This window comes from Podarcis melisellensis, assembly GCF_964234715.1.
Source record: "Podarcis melisellensis genome assembly, chromosome: 5".
NCBI classification, from domain to species: Eukaryota; Metazoa; Chordata; class Lepidosauria; order Squamata; family Lacertidae; genus Podarcis; species Podarcis melisellensis.
In genome coordinates this window covers 82,157,244-82,176,884 of record NC_138537.1, presented here as the reverse complement: position 1 = coordinate 82,176,884, position 19,641 = coordinate 82,157,244, and the positions used below count along the sequence as shown (strand labels likewise).

The window sequence follows — 19,641 nt, the reverse complement described above, 5'->3', positions numbered from 1 at the left end:
ATAGGAATCATGCTTGCAGCGCTTGACAAACCTGGGGACAATGCTGGAAATGTATACAACCAGAGCTTGCCAAAGATATCTGTGGGCCTGAGGAAGAAAATCCAGGTGGCATCCACTGGTGGTAATATAATAATAAACACGATAATGGATGATTTCCTGTCCTTTAATGGTGTCCTAACACCTGCAACCTAAGGCAGTCTACCACGCCCTAATATGAATCATACAGACATCCCCTATGTTCATGTGATCTGGGGTTTTGTTCTAGGCCGTATCTTCTCAGGAAGTAAAGCCTTTTGGTCCCTGGAGTATGGTGCTCTCAGAAACATGACCACAACGGCAGAATACATTTTTCACCAAGACCTGTCAAAGCACCTCGCTGCTCTGTTTAATCCACCTTGGGAAAACCTCTTTGTTGACGTTTAAACATTATGAGAGAGGATTCCCAAGTAAGGCTTGTATGCCATTTTGTGGCCTATTGGATTATGAGCAGAACACAACAGGGTATGACAGGTTGCGGGTGGAACCTTGTGAGGTAAATAAGAAACAACAATGTTATTTGTGGGTAATTGTCTAAGTGACCAATCCACACTATTTCATAAAATACAGTAAAGACCTGAAGTATGTAGGGTAGGTTTCACTCTGTTCATAAAACAGGCAGCTATAGATTGCTTTTTACGGTCCTTACTTCCTAGAGAGAGTAGTGGTCAGCTACACTTTTTGTTTTTCATTATGTTCACAATAATATAATGTCAAAGGCAATTGTACAAATAAAGCTTCATACAAACAGTTTCTTTGCGGTTTCACATTTATCCAGCACATTTACTATCACGGACAGATTTTACTACAGACAAAACATACCGGTAAGCATGATCACCTGTGGGTTTGAGACTCTGGCACCTGCTAAAAACATTCCTGTTCAGACAAGCCTACCTAGGTACTTAGAAAGATGAGGTAATTTTAATCTGTTTTCATTTTTGGACTTTTGTATGTTTTGAAGTAGGGCTGTGGTTTTTTTTCTTGATTTTGCTGTTTCATCTTTTTGTAAACTGCTTTGAGGACTTTTATAACCAAGCGGTGTATAAATTTCACTAAATAAAAAATAAACTAAGAATTTTGAAAACGTATATGCTTTTGTGTGCACGCGCGCGCACACACACACACAATATATATACATTAATCAATAAATATACCACAGGCAGAGCTGCTAAATTATTTGCACAACTGAGTAAAAGAAAAGTACAGGATACTGGTCTGTATCTGCTGGATGCAAGAAGGCTGTAGCTAAAGATTTAACTCCCCATTGGGTAGAAGTGGGATTAAAAAACTGTTCTAGTAGAGGAAGGAAGCAAAAATATGTGGGATTTGATGATAATGAGCTAAAAACTGCTTGGTAATAACAGAGGTATGATTATAGAATATTCAAAGTGGGGAACAGAAAAGCCACAGGGGAAATGTTTTGTTTATAACAACATATGCTCAACCAGTGGATTTAAAATCAATTATAAAAATGAATATGCTCTGTCTCTCTCACTAGCCTATATCCTTTGCCCAGTCGCATACCCTCATGTCGAAGTACCCAAAGGCCTGGAACATGAGTGTCCATCTTGCATGTCTCTTGCCTTGCTGATATCTTTAAATTGTCCACTTGTACCAGTGGTGTAGAGATATCATCATATGGAATTGCCAGTTTCACAAGCCAGAGCGTGTCTTGAATTGTACATGCCTCTCTCTGAAAAGGGCACATAACTCATGCGGGAGAGCAAATGCTTAGCAGACCAATGACCCCAGTTTCTCCAGATAAAAAAAATCTCAGGTAGGCAGACTTGGAAAAAAATACTCTTCTTTAAGACCTTGAAGCAATGCTGCCAGTCAAAGCAGAGAATGCATGACAAACTTAATGGACTGTGGTTTAAGGCAGCTCCTTACAGTTTATATATCTCACAGACGTCAGAGCCAATTTGACAGCTGCGTACATCTCTGCCATTTCTCTGCTGCTGAGACTGAGAAGCACACATAGCTTTGCCTTAGACTAACAAAAATCAATACTTTATGCGTGGCGGGGGTGGGTCGGGTAGGGAACGGAAATCAAACCCAAAAGGAAATACTGTCCAGGGTCATTAAAAATCGCAAAGGCCTTGTGAATCTTTGCAACAAGCCCCCCTTTGAATGCAAGATACCTGAAACAGTGTGAGGAGCAGCAAATGAGTTTACTAAGGCTTAAAAAGAATCCTATCTTGAAACAAATATTTCCACTCGACTCCCTAAATCAATTAGTTGGATTTATATAACTGCTTAGCCAAATCAACCACTTAGGAAAGTAACTCAGTCAGATGTGCATTTTCTATTTTGCTTAATTGACCCGAACAGATAAAATGCTTAAAATCAAAAGTTTTGGCTTTTTTCTTCTCCCTACAGAAATCTCTTAGAATTACAAATGAACCAGGAAAGGATTTGGGGGACCCAGTGCAAATAGGAAGAGGGGCTTCCAGCAGAGCAGTACAGTGGTACCTCAGGTTGCAAACTTAATTCGTTCCTGAGGTCCATTCTTAACCCAAAACCGTTCTTAACCTGAGGCGTACTTTCGCTAATGGGGCCTCCCGCTGCCACCGGTGCGCAATTTCTGTTCTCATCCTGAGGTAAAGTTTTTAACCTGAGGTACTACTTCCGGGTTAGCGGAGTTTGTAACCCAAAGCATTTGTAATCCAAGGTGTTTGTAACCCGAGGTACCACTGTATCAGTTCTCTGATATCTGGTGATCACGCTGAACCTATCAGAGAATGGAGAATTGAACCGCAACACTCAGACCCCTTCAGGTCATTTTCCCTTTAGAGAAGTAGCAGTAGACAATTTCTCAGTGATGCTTCCCTTCTTCAAAAAAAAAAAAGTTTGAAAAATTTTGTCAACAAAACAGTCTGCATTAACAAAAGTGTTTAGGCACACAATCTGTGGAGGAGCCTGGCAGTTACATACCTTAAGCCCTGAAGTGGGGAACCTTTTTCAGCAGATCAATTGGTGTGCCTTTGTTTGAGAGGCTACATTTCCACCATGAAAACAGACACATATCTCTATCCCCCTTTGAGGCAAGCAAGAGAAATGACCATGGTCCAGGAACTTTAGAGGAGAGTGTGGCACAGGAACAATGAGGGGTGTATTGTGTGTGGCGGACATGGGCTGCTGAGAGTTCCAGCCGCTGGATAGAAAGTTCCAGAAAGATGCATTTTACTGTTGGGCCTGAGGTTTCCTCACCCCTGCCTTAAGCAAAGAAACCCATCCTCCTTGGTCATACCAGGTCAACCAGGAGACCAGAAGTAGAGAAGGGATGTGTGCTTCTCCTCAACTATACCTACACCAGCCTGCTTCTCAGGAAGCCCTGCCAACTTCTTCAGCTCTGTAGCCCCTGCCCTGTTCAGAACTGCTGTACACAGGCTCCAAGGTTTCATCAAACATGGTTAAGCAGCCCCAGGGAATTGTGGGCTGCTATCTGGGACCATTGACAAAATCAGCCATGCAATGAGGAAGAGACTGCAATGTTGTCACAAAACAGGAAATGAGTTAAAATGGCAAAGGGTGTTAAGAAGTGTGTGCGGCATACTTAGAGATAGTCAATATAGGGTGTGGGTGTGGTGGGATCTTATATTGTGGTAAATTCTGCCTGTCTTGGGCCAAGGAGGAACATAGGAAGCTGTAATATACTGAGCCAAAGCACTGGTCCATCAGTTCAATATATTCTACATCAGTGTTCATCAACCTTGAGTCCCAGATGTTGCTGAATTGTAACTCCCATCGTTGTCAGCCAGCTTAGCCCAGTGGTCAGGAATGACCAACAGCATACAGAGACCCAAAGCTGAAGAACACTACAATTTTTCAGACAGGGGTTTCTCCCAGTCCTACTGGAGATGCTAGGGACTGATCCTGGGCCTTATGTATGTAAACCAGATGTTCTCTGTACCACTGAGCTATTGCCATTCATATCATGACACCAGTTGAATCCCAGAACTAGTAGGTTTAGGAAATTGCTGCTCCCCACTGATTTTTTAAATATTTAAATACTCATGCATGCCTCTCTTTCCTCCCATCCTTCCGATCTAGCCAGTTCCCGTGGGTCTCATCCTGCAAAAGTCCCATGGCTTCCACAATCTCCTGGATTGGCTATCAGCCCAAAACATTTACAAAATGGCTGTTGCTATCTTGAATGCATTTCCTCAGAAGAAAAGACTTGATTTTGGCAGAGTTCCTTTCGCGGGCATGTGTGTTTCAGGATTGCGGCCTGCGTAGTTTCTGAATGCATTGTCAGAGGGCAGACTGACTGCAAGACAAGGCAGGGAATAATTAGCAGTTAACTCCCCAGAGAGATGGAGGGGAAAAACAAAGGAAAGAGAACCTCTGTTCTTCAAGCCATCATTCAGCTGTGTAATAACACTTTCTGAAGTGGGGATAACAGTTATTATATATGGTACACTGAAGCTCCATGAAGGCACAGTCCACAGAAAAGCTAACTAGGCCTTGCATTATTTTGTTTTTGTCTAACGAAAGAAAAACATTAGTTCTTTGGTGTACAACTTTTCTGCTCTGTGCACGTCAGCTGGGTAGAAATGATTTACAAAGATGCTTGTAAAATCCCAATCGCCAACAGATTCAGCCGTCTTCATATCCAGATTTGTATCCTCATTAGAGCCCTTTCATTCTAATTTTATGCCCCCATTTGAATAATGCTTTACTATTCATTTTGACAGAGCAGGCTGTTCTTGCGGAATCTGAAGCAGCCGTGCTATCTAAAAGGACTGGTGAACTGAAAGAAGAAGAGGAAAGCCATTTCTCAGGTAGAAATGGTGTTCTTCTTTTGTTGATTCTGGTGCATCGCAATGATTAATTGATACTTCGGCAGCCCAGGAGAGGCAGCTCACGCGACTGCTCCTACAACACTAAGGTCACAAAGAAAACATCTGCTGACATGGTCAAGGTGACCCTCTGTGGTTCAGGGTCAGAGAACCTAGCCAAGCCACACTGGTGGAGGCTTTATAATCTACCTATAGTAAGATGGGAAGAGTGTGAGGTGCTGAGGCAGGGGGTGGGCAAAACTGTTGAGGAAGGCCTTCCCTTGGGAAATAATCTGCATGGGGTGTCGCATGCCAGTGCAGAGCTGAGCTAGTTGATCACAGATGGAGCCAGGGGCAATTTTGTTCTGGATTAATTAATCCAGAATAAAAAATGGTCCTGAATCTATCATCTCAGAAGTAAGCCCCATTGGGTTTAACACCTACTCTCAAAAAGAGCATTAAAAGAAAAGAAACCCCAAACAGTGGATCAGATCAGCGCAACTGCTCATCTGGAAAGAAGAAGAAGAAGAGGAGTTTGGATTTGATATCCCGCCTTTCACTCCCTTTAAGGAGTCTCAAAGCGGCTAACATTCTCCTTTCCCTTCCTCCCCCACAACAAACACTCTGTGAGGTGAGTGGGGCCGAGAGACTTCAAAGAAGTGTGGCTGGCCCAAGGTCACCCAGCAGCTGCATGTGGAGGAGTGGAGACACGAACCCGGTTCCCCAGATTACGAGACTACCGTTCTTAACCACTACACCACACTGGCTCTCAAATTAAAGCAATTTCTTCTTCATTTTAGTGTGCTATATACATAACCCAGAGAACTAAGAAAAAGTGAAGGGCAAGATAAGGAAGGAACACAAAGAATGGAACCCTGATAGGATGTATATTTACATGAATCCGCACAATACATTTCTTGCCCACATAAGCAGGTTGGATGCTGTGAATGTTTGGTCAAAACTAAATCCTATTGCATTCAGTGGGATTTACCCTCAGGTTAAGTGGAGTTAGAACCGCAGCACAAGGCTTCCACCTTATGCACACTGACCCCCAGGTGTAAACCCCACTGAATATTGTGGGATTTACTTCTGGTAAGTATGCCTTGCCTAAGACAGTTGATGTAGAGTGGAATTCCATGGACACTTGCCTGGCCACAAGCCCACTCAACTCAATGGCCTTAATTCCATGCAAAATTGAAAAACAGGATCATGCTGTACTTCTACTGCTATATGTTCAACTTTCCCTGCTAATCTGCAGAAAAAATGTCAAGGCTGTGTACAAACAACATTTTATTATAGAATCCATCAAGACTAGGTACTTGTTGTAGTTTTTCCCCCTACATAGTCCACACACAGTCTAGATCTACTGCATATTTTTTTGCCCCTGAAAAGCACTTCTTCAGAAATTGGTTTCACTCTGAAAATAAAAGCACATTGCAGATTTGAGTCTGTGTTTCCCCTCAATATGTCCATTTTAAAACAGATGTAGGTGGTTCTGACAATGGTGGGTGGGTTATCTACTCCTGCCCAGTGACACTGCGGGTGGGCATATACCAAAATTGCAATCACCACTTCCTCCTTCATTTACCTGAGGCATGTGCAGGGAAGAAAAGGCATGGGTGACCTAATCAAGGGGAGGGTTTTCAAATGTGGCTGAGCATGCATGAATCCAGATTGAAAAAAACTACATGTTTATGCTACGATCAGGTTAGTGTGTATGCAGCCCCAGCCTTCCATTTACTTTCTCATTTTCAAAGCATTCTAGTCAGTGGCAAATCCACAAGAAAGACACTCCCATCTGTTAGCTGGATTGTGTATTTGAATTTAATTAGGGGTTTTTTGTGTGAGAATGCCTAGCGAGCAGACCAACAGACGTACAGAGAGCTTTGCCAATGCAAGTTGCAATTTAATTAGCAACAAAACAAATCTTTCTGGAATAGTTTGCTCCTGCTATGAGTTTGTTTCTGCTGTAATGTCGGATTACCAATCCACTTGGTGTTTAAAAAGCTTGTTACATCCCACTTCAAGTGACTGAGGAATGTATCTGCCCTACATAATTTATTTTAGTTGTACCAATGTAACAGACATCACTTCTCGCAGAGGATCCTGGCAATTGCAGTGTGGTGACATAAAACATTTCATTGGAGTCTTACTCTACAGCTGCATGTGAAGCTATGCCTGACTGAATCTCGCTTAGTTCTTTTGAGTTATCTCAGCAAAGTGAGAGACTGAAATGCTACTCCAGTATTGTTTTTCTGCTGTCCAATGGTTTGACAAGAGAAATACCCCTCTCATCTTGAAGGCATCAATAGCCACAGCTTTCAGCTGTAGATCAGGAGGAAGGCAGTCTGAGGGATCCATTTTAACCTGATTTGTCCATGGGATTTAACTGTTCCAACCCAACTACGTCATGCCCATATTCGACTGACTCTCGCATCAAGCCCCTGCTTAGGTCCAAGCCACTTGTGATACATCAGGATTTGTTTATTTATTCGTTTTTTAAAAACCCAGCTAATTATACACAAAATTATATATCCAAATTCACATGTGAAAAATGTATAATATGTATGAGTCAAGCCCCATGCTGGACTAAATTTCTGCAGCATAATTTTATAAGTATTAACACTAAGTATTTTTACACAGTGACATTAACTGTTGTAGGCATCTGTTTATATGCAGGATACTTTTTAAAAATGGAGTATATATGCACATAAAATTATACGTACAGTATCATGTGTATAATAATGCATATAATATGGAAGAGTTGTTTGTTGTACTATTAGCAAAACCATTCAATGAAACCCCTTCATGGAAAAATCCATGCAGATAAGCTCCATGTCGAGATTTTCAGAAAATTCCTTCCATACCTCTGATAGCCCCCACTTAGATTAAATAATCCAAACTCAGAAAGACAGTGGGAATCATACATAAAGTTCTTCTGCTTGAGTACAATGAAGTGCAGTTGTTTCGTAATGCAATAAGACCTAGCCTGCCTTTCATTTCAACCAGAGTATAATTGGTGATAGTGTGTACAGAAGCACACAGCCATTCTTTCTGAGTATGTTGCTGCTAGAGAGAAAAAGATTCTACAAATTGTAATCTACTGTAACCATAACAATGGTTCCATCCTCTCATACGGCCCACAACTACTGGTGTGAAAGAAGGCCTAAGCAACCTATCCCCTGATAGGTATGGGTGAAGAATATAAGATAAGGTTACCAGACGTCCCCGTTTCCCAGGGACAGTCCCCGGATTGACAAATCAGTCCCTATACAAAATCCACTGAAGTTGAAAAGTGTCCCCGGATTCATTGAAATAAACTTCTGGTAACCTTAATATAAGAGCCTGGGCAGAAGATACTATCTAAGGGTGAAGATGTGAAGCAAATACTCTGCGTTCACTTGGAGAAACATGAGACATCTGATGCTACAGTTACACTCTTTGGTCCTTGTGACTCTGATCTCCTAGACTGGCCATCTAGCGGTCAGAACACTCCTCTGCAGTGTGTGTGTGTGTGTGTGTGTGTGTGTGTGTGTGTGTGTGTGAAAGAGAGAGATAAGGAATATGTACATTAATGTGCATGAGTTAAAGGTTTATGTATGAAAGCACTTAAATTTTCTGAACTATATCCAATACCTTAGTGTGTCCTTATAGTTTCCCCATACAGTATAAGATTCTCACAAGCTGTTACTTCTTATGAGCTTTATGTGCAAACAATATGTTGCACTAATTTTGTTTGTTCTTCAACAGGTCTTTAACCGTGGTAAATTCTTAGAGGAGTAGACCACAATATGCTAAATTTCTTTTCCAGGCACCCAAGGAAGCACCTTCAGCACAGGACCAGATAAATATGCCCAACTCCACTGAAAGAATAAACTTGGGCAGATTTCCACACATTGGGGGGGGGAGCTGTCCCCAACAAGCACAACAGCTTATGTCTTATAAATAAATAAAGTAATGAGTCCAATAACATTTTACTAGCTTATTCACTGAAACATGCCTATGATAGTCACATGCCCAGATTAATTTTCCTAAAAAGAAACCATTTCCCCCCTCAAAAAAAAAGCTTTCCTGCCTAAAGAAAATATTTACCCTATTTAACTAGGTAAGTGGTTTTTACAAGCCCATATTAAGCACTTGCTAAACTCAACCAGAGGTTCATGGAAATATACTGGCTTAAGATATATACATTGCTTCTAAAAAAAATGTTCTGACCCCCTGCAACAAATTTTCAAGCTATCTGAAATTATTACATATAGGACACCCACCTGCACCCTGCCGCTTTTGAAAATGGCAAATAATCAAGATCAGAAATTTAAGTTTGAATCTGTACTCCTTGTGCAAACATCATCTGTAGACATGGATAGAGTAGCTTCTTTGCAATCACTCAAACAAGCAAAATAATTTTCACAACAAATATATTCACGAAACAAGTTATAAATAACACTGCTGTGGCCTCAGCTTGAAAACTCAGGCTCACACTTGATTCTATGCATGTTTAGGCTGATATTCAATGCACACTTATCTGGAAATAAATGCAGCAGGCCGTGCTTAACACATTTAGCTCAGCTGGTAGAGTATGCGACTCTTGATCTCAGGGTCGTGGGTTTGAGCCCGACATTGAGCAAAAGATTCCTGCATTGTGGGGGGATACCCTTGTGGTCCCTTCCAGAGTTTTAGGATGAGGCTGAAAATATACTGGCTGCAATGAAACCAATGCAAGACAAAGGGGGTCATGCATAACTTGTATAACTAAGTTAAAGTTGGATGTGTTGGGGGGGGGAAGCATGGGAATTTACTCAGAATTACTATTATATTTTCAGAGACAATTCTTGATTTTGATTCTTTGTAGAGACCTTACTAATAGTGGATTGTTTTATCCACGCTCCACCCTCTCCATCCAAATTATTGCCATTTGTTAGCTAAGTGATATGTGAAGGACATGGCATTTTGCAGGGGCGTAGGGAGAAAGCTGGGAAAATCCAACTGCATGAAAGCTAATCTCTAGTACAGCTATGCTGGGTACTTCCTGTGTGATGCTGGGTGATTTAAGCATATTTAGAATCAGTTCTAACAATCAAATAAACTCATTGTAAGATTCCAAACGGAAATACCACGAGGAAGGAAAGTTGGTCTTCTAAAACTGTCGGTTAGAGAAATCAAATTCAATGGTAGGGTTTAAAAGCTAGATGGCGGAAGAGAAAAAAATGCCCAAATATAGGCCTGGCATCAGCAGCTGGCATCAAGCTGCCATGGTCTGAGGTAGGTTGGGATGAATGAATCAGTTTGTTTCCGGTCCATGACTGTTTCTCATGTGTTCATTCATTTTTACTCCATACTGTTTCCATCTTAAACTCTGGGTTGTTGTTGTGTTAAAAAAAATACAAAAGATTTGCATTTAAATATGTATTTTAGCACACTACATATTTAAATATTTTATAGTCAAAGTATTTTATTTTATGTGCTATCATAATAAAACATATTTAAATTTAAGTGTTTGTTTTTAATACATATTTTAACCTAATGTATTCATTTCTAAACACATTGAATGTGTTATTTTTATGCATTTTAGAACATGTTCCGAGCTGAGACATGTATCACAAATGTTGGAGATCATAGACACATAGAATTGTAGTGTTGGAAGGGACCATGAGGGTCATTTAGTCCAACCCTCTGCAATGCAGGAATCTTTTGCCCAACACAACTCACAACTGTGATTAAAAGTCTCTACTTGAAAGATGATCACATGTATTAGTTTCAATCTATATATAGGTCTGGGTGGTACTAATTAGTTCAGTCTGCTTAAAAATGTGGGCCAAACCACTCTGCCATCCCTAGCATTAGGTCCCTGACACTTGCCCTGGGCTACCATGCAGCTAGGTCTTGTTCCCCACAATGCCCAAAATGTTGCATCACTTACAAACATTGTGGGAACTAAATGGCAGCTAGATCCAGCCACCTAATGCTGCTCTGAGCATTACTTCTGCTGCCATCCATCACAACTGCCAGATAAAGCCACAATCCATCAACAGAGGGCACTTTGGGCAACTTAAGGCATCTTTGCCCAGGGACCCCTCAAATCTTACACAAGACTTGTAAAGATGGCCTTCCAAAACCTTTACTTGTCTGATTATCACAAGAGCAGCACTACTGTGAAGTATTGAAAAGCAGGCAGAATTGAAGATCATTAACTACAAGGGATATGCAAAACCTGTCTCTTTATTTCTATGCATTCTGCCACCTTCCTCCATGCTGAACTTCATCACTGCCTGGTTCAGAATACAAATACAGAACACAAATCTGCCTGGCTTGTAACGCTCAGATGAATTATGAATCAACTGTCATTTCCTCCAGAATTTTAACAGTTCAGGGGAGAGAGAGAGAGATTTGGCACATACCCAGAATGGGTCTTTGGTTGAAAGCCTACTTTTTGTCCAAGACTTTGGAAAGGCATCCGAATGACTGAAATAATGCACAGCATTGCACATGGTCAATGCATTGCAATGCATAGCACATGGTCAGTAGACAGACCAAACTAATGGAGGTGTAGCAGAGGGGCCAAGACCAGGGAATCTGGTTCCCTCATTGTGTGAGCTATGAATATCTGAAGAGGGCTTATCACAGGAAATGGAAACACCAAAGTCCCTTCCCGACTCAGGGCAGTGAGCAAGTCTAACCTGTATGGCTTATGGGCAGGAATGGGGAGTCTGTGGCACTGTGACATTGTTGAGACTCCAACTCCCATCAGCCTGAGCTGTAACAACAATGATCAGGGATGAGGGGAGTTGGTAGCACACAGGCTGAATCCACAAATGACATCCATCCACTTGCCAACTCAACACCTTCTGCAACCCTGAGTCTTGAGAGGTGCTCACGTTCTACATTGGCCAGAGCATATTCTGTGAGCCAGCTAGGCTCAGTAAGGAAACAACAAAAATGAATGAACAGAATGATTCTTCCATAACTGGCTCACTCCATTGCTTCCTACTAAAGGGGAAAACCTTTCTCACTGACTTAAGGGAAGCATTTTTTATAGTAAGTAAGCCTCGTTGAAAATAAACACTAGAGGAGATACATTTACTATGCCCTAGTTAAATTAGTCGTGAATAATTACAGTGTACTGTTGATCACATAACTGAAATAGCAAACACTGAATTGCTACATTGCTGAATTAATCAAGGGAGAGTGGGCTAATTAAGAGTAGGAAATCTGCTGGTAAGGCAGTTGAATAAAATGTGTCTGAAGGTCAGTTTTAGAAGGTCTTTTCGCAAAGCAGCTTTCTCTCTTCATTAGGGTTGTAGAAAAAAAATGATAACTTTGCCTAAGAGAACAAGAAAACCATCATAAAACTTATACACAGTTTGTGGAATAGGTGCAGATTGTGTGTGTTTGCTTGCCCAGCCACCATGCCTTTCCACAATTAAGACTTCATATACCAAGCAAATGCATGAAGAAATTAATTTTAAAATTGTCCAGTAGCACCTTAGAGACAAACTAAGTTTGTTCTGGGTATAAGCTTTCGTGTGCATGTGTGTTACCTTAATCGTCTTCAAACATTCTGCAATGCTTGTCATACAAGCAACCACACACACAAATGTATGTCTCTTCTAAAATCTGAGTTGCAATAATCCCCAGTGAGGATGGGAGCAGTTCTGCTCTCCCCCGTCTGCTATGAGGCTGAATGCACTCTCCCTAATTCCCTACAAAACCAGCAAGCACAGCAGGGGCTTAGTAAAGAGGGTGAGCTTCCAGCATGAGACCCTCAAATTTCTCAACAACTCAGGGTAAGGGGCTTCCCCGCCTCCTTTCTTTTCTCCAAACTCTGGCTGCCGAGTCCTGTATCTGCAGGGCCTTAACATTTATTGTATCTTGATCCAGGTTCTCCCTAGTTTCACATATTCTTTAGGGATTCACATATTCACATCCATCCAGCCCTCCTGTGGCTGCCCCCTCCTTCTGAAATACAGAGGGTAGCAATAAGAGTGAGGGGGGTTGGTTGGTGGTGGCCCCATTTGTGGAATGTTCTCCCCAAATAGGATTGCCTGGCACCTGCTATAATGTATTTTCACCACCAGGGGAAAAAACTCTTCTCTTCTACCAGACCTTTAAAAATAGTTTTTAACAGTTTAATATTATTTTACTTAACTCTGACTTTGAACTTATTGCCTCTTTCTATTTGCCTGTTCTGAATATCCAAACGTTCAGCTTCATTAGATGACCCAGGGTTCTAATGTAATGAGAGAGGGAGGGAATTCCAGCCTAATTCTTGATATGTTTTCAGCAAGAAAACTGAGGATGGCAATTTTATTGCATTTGAGGGGAGGGGTGCTAGAAAATGGAGAAGTGCAGTTCCAAAAGGTGGATTTCACAGATACCGGTATGCAGCTGCTATGTTTTGTTGGATATCAGTAATCGTCTTAATCAGTCTGACTAGTGGCAAAAGTCTTCAAACACCTGTGCTTTCATTAATCTAGGACACCCCGAAAGTTGTTGAGCTTTTTTGAAATCCTGGTAATTTCCTGGAAAATCAGGACGTATGGCAGCCCTATATTAATCTCTAGACTAAGGACAAATAATGGGGGAGTGGGGGAACAGTATTATACACACACTGTTGCTTGTAGTACACATGCTCATTTTCCCCTGTAGCATAAATATCTCTGATCAAACAAGTACTGCAAGTTTTTGCTGTGTTTCAAAGGTTAGAGTGGGACAAAAGGAAATGGGTACATAATGGCAGGTAACAATGGCTCTATCAAACCATCTTCAACTATCTTAACAACCACTGTCTGGCTCCACCCTTCTTAAGCAATAAACCTCTCAGCATTGAAATCCTTAAGGCCTGCTGACATGCACCCCTTGCCTGCAGTTCACAATTCATTTATTATTAAGGTATCCTCTCAACAGGTGAGCTGGTGCCTAGAAAGTCAATGAGGTAACTGGGTCTTCAGAAAAGAGACTTTTGACCTTCACGAAATGATGATAAAGTATCAGCGTGAGAAATAATGACACAAACACAGCCACACACAATATACATATGCCATAGATACACAGAGAACCTCTCAGTATCTCATTAACTCCATCCAAGACTTTCGCTTCTTGCCTTTGCTTGACCGCTTGACCGCTTAATGGAATACAGTATATTAATAATTTTTATTAAATTAATAATTTAATAATTTCTCCTATAAATATTAGTACAATTCAAATGGCTACTTATGTCATATGAATCATTCTGGCTTCATGAACCAGTTAAGATCACAGGGGGAGAGGGGTTTTCACAATATATCTTGAATTTTCTACTCACTGTTTCATATCAATTTTCTTTATTTTTTTAGTGACTCTTGAAAAACGTGGTCTGACTGATACGTGGAATAATAAGAATCAGACACATTACGGTGTACAGTAATCATCAGCATTCCATCTTTTAAGTTTTGTCTGTTGTTGTAATAGTCTCCTCTGTTTTATATGCATTATAAAATGAAATAATAAAAAAGCTTTAACCCCCCCCCCCAAATCCCATCAACAGAAGTCCTTATTTCCACTTCATAGTAGTGTTAGAAGTGACCAAGGGGCCCATTTTTAGCAAGACAGGAGATGGCATTGTTCCAGAGGCAACCAGGGCGGCATCTCGTCATTTCCAACCTTTCCATGACCTTCTAATTCTTTGCTGCATTAACAGCTGAAAAAGTAAATGGCGAAACGTAACAAATGTTCCATTTGATAATGTTTAAATAGACAGTGCCAGAAAAGATAATGCTTACTTGAATGGAGCATTCTTGAAGCGAACACTATTAATGTACCTAATCTGGCTTTGTGCTCCCTTCAAAAAGAGGATTCTGTGCTTGTATAGCACATCCCTAAGGACTTCCTTCTCCAGTAATTCATTGCCTTATAAAAGGGATGGCTGCTAGGTAGAATAATGGTAGAATAACTGTATAACTTTGTATTTGCTTATTTATAGTTCCCCAGCGGATGGATTTTTGTTCCAGGACATGTTAGGCCTGGAATAAATCATATATCTAGCACTTGGACTTCTAAAAAGCTTTTCAGATTTTTCTTCTTTTTCAGCCTGTTTTCTGGTGGGAACCAAAGGAGATCCAATAAGACAAGTGAAGTTTCTCAGGCTTGGTTCAGAGATTTAAATGCAGTTTGCCATGGTGATCTCCATTAAAAAACTACAGCAACAAACCAGCAATGACAACAAACAGCAATAGTTGGGAATAAATGATGAGTTGGATGTACTGCTGGAACCATTGTGCACAGTGGTCCCACCAGTGGAGGAATTCTCACCTTATTTCTCTACCACACCAGCCTCCCTCAACCTGGTACCTTCCCAGATTGTGTTGGACCCCAACTTCCATCAGACCCAGCCAGCTTGGCCAATAGTCAAGGATTATGGGATTTGTAGTCCAACAGGACCTGGAGGAAGACTGTTGTACCCTGTACACTTGACAACTTTCAGCTGAATGGTAAGTTCCTAAAACTATGATAGTAGAAGAAGAGAAAGCAGCTGAATCTTTTCCTCTCTGTTCCTTCTCTGGCCTTTTCACCCTTAACCTTCAATAGAAAGAAATGGTTGAGAGGAAATCCTCCTCCTTCAACAGCAACAACAGTAAAGCTGTCAAATAAAATTCATCTGGAAATTATATATTGCATGGCATCTCTATATTAGTTCTTAAATGTGACCTGGAGTTTAGAAGAATAGCTCAGTCAGTGGATCATAAGACTCTTAACCTCAGAGTCTATGATCAGCTTCAATATTATTCATTTTTCCAATTACATAATGTAGCCATTAGCTAAACAAGAAATTCCAAAAAATATTTCTACTAAGAAATGTAAACACAGCGTCTTTGGCAACATTTATGTCAACTAAGATGAAAAAGAAAGGCAGCTTTCATTTTAAACAAGGAAAATCAATTGCCAAAATAGCAAAACTGTGGACAACTGTTGGTGCACTTGCTAAATATGTGGGTTATCAATTTCCCGGCATATCACGGACAACTGGAAACGCCAGATTAAAACTAATACTAACTGCCAAGGCCAGGAAATGAGGCAGTGGCCAAAAAGCTTGTGACTATTTACTAAATGAAATTAAAAGTAGTAAAGTTTATGAATGAAACAACAGCAGCAATAATATAGCAGTTTTGTTATTCATACTGTTTTACATTTATTATCTCAAAGAGCAAAGGTAAACATGTTGGCCATAAGAAAAAAAATCCAAAAGGCCATATTCAGATATTCTTTTTATTAGCCCATACAAAAGATAACAAAATACTGTTCCCTACTGTTTAGTGTTCCCTAAAACTCTTAATAAAACTAGATGCTTAAAACCCTGAGCAGGATGGAGGTGGGAAAAGGCTCCTGGTGTTTTTTACTGCATCCCTATCTGCATCTGGTAACTTTTAAGGTGGAGTGTGGGATGTGCTAGCAGACATTCAAAGGAAGTGCTTTCAGGTTCCAAGCTGCACCGTGGCCTTGTGGGAAGAAGAAACACACAATGGCTGAGTCCCCAATGTCTGCAAATGCAGCAGCCAACTGTTACTCAGTTCTGCTTCTATCCTTAGGCAAAACAGATTGGTTCCTTTAATAGATTGAAAACAGGAACAAAGAGAAACCATATATTTCAACAGAGGTACATATTTTAGGTGTGGTGCCAGGTAAAAACTAAAGTCAATGACAAACCTAGACAGCATCTTAAAAAGTAGAGAAATCACCTTGCCAACAAAGGTCCGTATAGTAAAAGCTATGGTTTTCCCAGTAGTGATGTATGGAAGTGAAAGCTGGACCATAAAGAAGGCTGATCGCCAAAGAATTGATGCTTTTGAATTATGGTGCTGGAGGAGACTCTTGAGAGTCCCATGGACTGCAAGAAGATCAAACCTATCCATTCTTAAGGAAATCAGCCCTGAGTGCTCACTGGAAGCACTCAGCACCGGAAGCTGAGGCTCGAATACTTTGGCCACCTCAGGAGAAGAGAAGACTCCCTGGAAAAGACCCTGATGCTGGGAAAGATGGAGGGCACAAGGAGAAGGGGACAACAGAGGATGAGATGGTTGGACAGTGTTCTCGAAGCTACCAGCATGAGTTTGACCAAACTGCGGGAGGCAGTGGAAGACAGAAGTGCCTGTCGTGCTCTGGTCCATGGGGTCACGAAGAGTCGGACACGACTAAACGACTAAACAACAACAGCACCAACCACTAGGCAAAGCTACTCAATTTGGCTTCTCTAACTGCTAGGTAAATCTACCAAGAACTTCTTGGTTCCCAATTCATTCTCTTAGAGACATCATGCTACACCAGCTCTCAAAAGGACTGTACTTTTACTGAACCCAATAGGATCTCATGAAGTTGTTTCTCAAGTGCCTAACAGGAGAAAGGCAGGTTATAAATAGAGTAAGTTCTGCTGAAACCAACGAACTAATTCCAGAGCAAATGGCAGTGGTCCAGCCCCCATGCACACATGTCAGGCTCTCCAACTGTTGTCTATGGCAAGAGGAAGGGGAAAGCTTTTGTGCAGTACATAGCTGTCAAACAGGGAGAGATCCATGCTCACACAGAGCCCTGGATCACGGCCAATGCATTTAGGATCAGGGTGTCAAAAAGATTAAATCATTCCATCGATTTTATTTTTAATTGTATGGCAGAGCCTCAACAAGAAAAGAAAAAGCCCTGAGTCATGCTCACATTCTGCTGTCAGGTGCCCAGTGCTTTGTGTTTCACTTTGACATTTTTGCCTCATAAATTAAGCTTTAGTAGAATTTAGTCTTTCCAGTAAAATACATCCTTGGCAGAATACCAGGAGAGATTTCAAGCTCGAAATATAAGTATAATATAAGTATATGGAGGAGGAATAATGATTACAACAAAGCAGGTGGGATTTTTAGGAAATCAAGTCCAAAAAGTATCTTGCCATCATCATTACTGGTACCATATTCTTTACAATAGAGCAATATATATGGGTTTAAGTTAGGCATGGTGTCTCAGTACATGTGTCTCAGTGCATGTGCATTGCATGCAAAAGGTCCCAACAGATAAAGACCACCTGAAACACTACAAAGCTGCCACCAGATATTGTAGATGAGCAAATGAACCATCTTAGTATAATACAGAATAAGCATTAAAGCGGCATTAAAGTTGGCATTTTAAAGGAGCATCTTCCAGCAAGTCATGTTCACTGATGCAAGCCACATTAAAAGAAACAGGAGCACTGCAAAAACATGTGAGTTTTCTTGCAGACTGATTAAACTAAAAGGGAGATTGTGGCCCATGGTGAATTTCTCTGAAGCTCACTGTTGCCATGATCCTTCTCTGGAGTTAAGGGAATGCTTCTTCACTCACATACAACCTTTGACGCCAGCGCAAAGATCTGATTATACATTTCGTTCAGGAATTCAGCAGTAGCCAGGAAGCCCATTGAGCAGCAAGCGTGCATTGTGCTTGGCAGCTTCCAGCTTCCATTCAAAGCCTCCATAATTGGAAACCAAACAAGAGTATCTGCCCTGACCTCTAATTGGAGACCCCCACTTCTAACTCTGGATTTGATGCTGTTAACCCACCTTTTGTCTGTTAGTGCAAAAGAAGAGGTCTGTGCTTCCTTCACCTGGCGCTTAATTGTTTCATTTGTTTTGAGAAAAGCAGTTTTCCCCATAGTGGTATTTCCCCCTCTTTTTTGGCCTACCTTTCAGTATACTTGCACAGTTTTTACTGAACCAAATGTGAACCTATAGCTGCAAATGGGGTGCCATGACAGTTGTTTCTATTACACTCCATACACGTGGAATGGATGTGAAACTTCTCCACCTTGGACAGAGAGGCCTGATCCAATACAGAAATTCAGCAGCAAATGCCTTTAAGGAATGGTGAGTTATTCCTTCCTTGATGAAGCAAAAATACAATGAAAAAAGAGTGCCAGCTCTGCAGCACTGGATACCTACGCTCTGTGTTCCCATGCTGAGAAACACATTTGCCTTCAAATGGTCTGTAGACTCGAAACTGAAACATCATTAATCTTAAGCAACATGCCACCAGGAAGTCTACGCTAGACGGGGTAGGCAGCTTAAGTTTGGAGTGGTTTTTATCTAGTGTCTTCGGTTTTTATGACTGACATTTTCAGCTTAGCACTAAAACAGGAAGCAGGAAATCTGTGGACCAGATCATACCAGTGACCTTGCTCTCTTGTTTCAGCCTAACCACTTCTCTGGCTTTGACAGCTATCCCTGGCTCCAGTTTTCTGCTGTACTTGTGCCAGCTCTGTTTTGACATCCCTCATCCACTTTCACATTGGACTGAAGGGAATCCTTCACTCTCCACGTGCTCCTGCCTCCTCATCACAGCAATAGCTCTGTTCAGATTTTGTGTGCACTAAATACGCAAGGGAAGAGTTCTAGAGGCTCCCCATGCATTTTAGAACCCTTGAAATACGGGTTCAAAAGCACATGAGTAGAAGAAGAAGCCCACTTTGGGAAGCTGCTCTCCAGCTCCAAGAGGCAGGCCGGAACAGCAAAAAGGGGGCAGAGGCAAAGCACTCATTCCTGCAGCCCCACCTTGTTTCTTGGCTGCACACACAATCGGAACATGTGATGGGGACTTGTACTAGTTCTTTGTGTGGCAAATCCATCCCCACTTGCCCTCCAGTACTTTTAATTAAAATGTGGGCACCCCTTTATTGACGTGGCCTGAATCCTCCCTTGCGTTCATACACAATTACACGAAAACTCTCCTTTGCTTTATGTGTGCAATTAATTCCTCTTACCCTCAGACTGTGCTTTACAACTGCCCTATTCCTGAGCAAACAAAAAACAGCTGGACAATCCTGATAAGATGTTCA

The 19,641-nt window shown here is 41.3% G+C and overlaps 1 protein-coding gene and 1 long non-coding RNA gene across 17 annotated transcripts in view; one reads left to right on the top strand and one right to left on the bottom strand.

The window, feature by feature from the left end:
* Positions 1-19,641, bottom strand: part of KCNMA1 (potassium calcium-activated channel subfamily M alpha 1) — a 547,562-nt gene that overhangs the window by 300,683 nt on the left and 227,238 nt on the right. The window lies entirely within an intron of this gene.
* On the top strand, positions 884-8,765 carry LOC309370467. 2 transcript variants are annotated; one of them, XR_014168582.1, is made up of 3 exons: positions 884-951; positions 4,734-4,820; positions 8,629-8,765. It is a non-coding gene; the product is annotated as an uncharacterized lncRNA (long non-coding RNA). The 2 variants fall into 2 exon arrangements; XR_014168583.1 differs by lacking the exon at positions 8,629-8,765 and adding an exon at positions 5,618-5,677.